This window comes from Glycine max, chromosome 8, assembly GCF_000004515.6.
Source record: "Glycine max cultivar Williams 82 chromosome 8, Glycine_max_v4.0, whole genome shotgun sequence".
Lineage (NCBI taxonomy): Eukaryota > Viridiplantae > Streptophyta > Magnoliopsida > Fabales > Fabaceae > Glycine > Glycine max.
In genome coordinates this window covers 24,861,224-24,864,609 of record NC_038244.2, presented here as the reverse complement: position 1 = coordinate 24,864,609, position 3,386 = coordinate 24,861,224, and the positions used below count along the sequence as shown (strand labels likewise).

At 37.2% G+C, this 3,386-nt stretch overlaps 1 non-coding gene across 1 annotated transcript; it reads right to left on the bottom strand.

The window, feature by feature from the left end:
• Positions 1–2,974: 2,974 nt before the first annotated feature.
• Positions 2,975–3,081, bottom strand: LOC113002445 (small nucleolar RNA R71). Its single transcript, XR_003268007.1, has one exon. It is a non-coding gene; the product is annotated as a small nucleolar RNA R71 (small nucleolar RNA).
• Positions 3,082–3,386: the final 305 nt, after the last annotated feature.

Below are 3,386 nucleotides of genomic sequence, written 5' to 3'. Positions count from 1 at the left end.
GCAGAGTGAATTCAAGGTAATCGAATAGTTGAACAAAATGCCGGTTAGGATCTCTTTGTTAGGACTCCTCATGCATTATGAGCCTCGTCGAAAGTTGCTAATGAAAATTTTAAAGGGAGAGGGCATAATAAGGTTTTGTATATCGGTCAAATGTGTGGATCATAAGGTGGCTAAGGTGCTTATGGACAATGGTTCTTCTCTTAATGTCATGCCTAAAATGACATTAGACAAGTTTTCGTTCGATGCCTCGTACATAAGGCCAAGCTCTATGGTGGTCAGAGCCTTCGATGGCAGTCGCCGTGATGTGAAAGGGGAAATTGATCTCTTGATCCAGATTTGCTAGGTCAACCTTGGATCCATTGTATTGGAGTGGTCCCATCATCTTTGCATTAGAAATTGAAATTTGTGGTGGGAGATCAGCTTGTTATAGTATCAGGTGAGGAGGACATACTAGTAAGTTGTTCGTCTTCTACATCTTATGTTGAAGCAGTGGAGGAGTCACTAGAAACATCATTTCAAGCGTTTGAAATTGTGAATAGTGCTTATGTGGAGTCTCCTCCGATACAACCACGTTTGTCTGATACCTCTTTGATGGTAGCTCAAGTTATGCTAAAGGATGGGTGATGTGTCATTATTTTCTCCTATTTCTTAACCCTTTTTGTCACCATTTTAATTACTGATTAGCCTTAATTGTCAAATTAATTATACAGTTTTATCATTTGGGCCTACTTGACTAATTTTGTGTTTCTAATTTAATTTCAGGAGAATTATAAGCAATTGGGCTTGAATCCGGAATTGGGCTTGGACTTGAAGAGAGCAGACAATTTTATTTTATCAAATCTTATCTTATCCAGATTTTATTTCATCTAGATTTTATTTTGTCCAGATTTTATTTCATCCAATCTTATCTTATCTTGTCCAAATTTTATTTTATTTCGTAAGCTTTGGGGATGAGGACCTATATAACAGCACCAGTGTTTTAGTTTAGGGAGTTTTTTTTGAAGGGGAGAATAATTCTAGGGTTTTAGAATTCCAATTTTTACTGTTCATGCGCACTGCTCACGTAGAATAAAATTCATTTTCTGCAATTTCGTTTCTGCTTCGATCCATAATTTCATTTTCTACTGATTAATGGAAGGCTAAGTCTCTAGCGTTGTTTTCTCTTGAGGATCAAGCACAGCTCTCTTTGAGGTTTTGTTATTACTATTGAATTCTGATAAGTTTTTCCTTTTCACCAATTACTCTGTATTTGTTGCTATTAATCCATGCATGCTTAGTGCTTGATTAATTGTCTCTGCTTAATTAACGTTCATGCTTAATGGACATGTGAGAGGAATTAATTGGTGTATGTGCTGCTTAATCACATGATGATAGCCTTGTGTTAATTTTCGCTTAGTAATTTAATTTAGGGTTGGATTAAGTGGTTGAACTGATTAAGGATAAATTCTCGTAACCTAGGATAAGAGACTTGCTTGTGAATCAAGGGGAAACAACATGTTTTAATTCTGTTATTTTCTAATTTAAATTTGCTTGCTGTTTAATTTACAAAAACAAACAACCCCCCCCCCCAATTCGTTACTATTTTATTACTATCTGTTATGAATGTTTGGTTGACCATTGCTCGTTGGGAGACGACCTAGGATCACTTCCTAGATACTGCATTTTTAATGTTTATTTGATTCGGGTACGACCTCAATCAAATTTGGCGCCATTGCCGGGGAGCAGTGGGCCAAAGGTTCATAATAGTGTTTAGTTGTTTTGTTTTGTGTAGCGTTCTATTTTGCATTTCAGTCGCGTCCCTTGTTTAGCGATTGTTTTTAATGACTGATTCAGTTGGTGTTTTGCTGTGAACAGTGATTAACGACTGGGAATTAGCGACTGATTTTGCAATTTAATTAGAGATTTTTGGTTTGATAGTTAGAGTTGTTATTTTTGGCTGATTTTTTGTGTGGTAGTTTCTTTTGATCCATATTTTGTGTGAAAAATACCAGGAGTACTTGGTGTGGTTGAATTTGAGAGAGACAAAAATTTGGGAACTTGTTTTTAGCAAAACTTAAAACGACCATAACTTTTGCTCCAGGTACCAAAATGACTATTATTATATATGCATTTGGGGTAGAAAAACATTTTCCCATACTGTGGTAACCGGCTTTAGTCGGTTGGTGTCTTCCAAACTCGAAAAATCAGTTGTTTACTAAGTTTTTTAATTTTTCAAGTATTATTGTCCTATTTTTCTAAACTTTGCTTAAGTAGTTTTCATAGTTAGACTTTGAATTTTTGTTTGAAATTTTTTGTGCTATCTTTTCATGATTTTAGGGTGTTGCTCACAAAATTTAAGCTCATTTGGATATCATTTGACTACAGTTGTAGTTTTAACCCTCCCCTGGTGCTTGTTTGAGAACACATTATTTGCTGCATATAGTGCATGACTAGGGGTAATCCAGGTGATTTACAACCCTTTGATCCTGAAATAGATAGAACCTTTCATAGATTAGTTAGGTATAGTGTGCATCCTGATCATTTTGAGCATTTTGAGTATTTTGTTGCTAGTGATTCTGAATATTTTGATTTTGAGCATTCAACTACTAATTTTCATACTAAGAACGTGGCTCAACCTCCACCTCGTGAGAGGACTCTTAGGGAGATGGCCGCACCCAATTTCACTTATGAAAGCTTGTACCTTCAATATCCTGATGAGGGTGTTCCATATGTTCTCAAGACTGGACTAATACATTTGCTACCCAAGTTTCATGGTCTTGCAGGTGAAGATCCTCATAAGCATCTTAAGTAGTTCCATATTGTTTGTTCCACCATGAAGCCCCCTGATGTCCAAGAAGATCATATCTTTCTAAAGGCTTTTCCTCATTCTCTAGAAAAAGATTGGTTGTACTACCTTGCTCCCAGGTCCATTTTCAGCTGGGATGACCTTAAGAGGGTGTTCTTGGAGAAATTCTTCCCTACATCTAGGACCACTGCCATCAGAAAAGACATTTCAGGCATCAGGCAACTTAGTGGAGAGAGCTTGTATGAGTACTGGGAAAGATTCAAGAAATTTTGTGCAAGCTGTCCTCACCACCAGATTTTTGAGCAACTCCTTCTTCAATGTTTCTATGAGGGACTTAGCAACATAGAGAGGAGTATGATTGATGCTGCCAGTGGTGGAGTTCTTGGTCATATGACCCCCACTGAGGCTAGGAATTTGATTGAGAAGATGGCTTCCAACTCCCAACAATTCAGTGCAAGAAATGATGCTATTATCCTTAGAGGAGTCCATGAGGTGGCCACGAATTCATCTTCATCTACTGAAAATAAAAAGCTTCAGGGAAAACTTGATGCCTTGGTCAACCTAGTAACTCTGCTTGCCATGAATAAGAAATTTGCTCCTG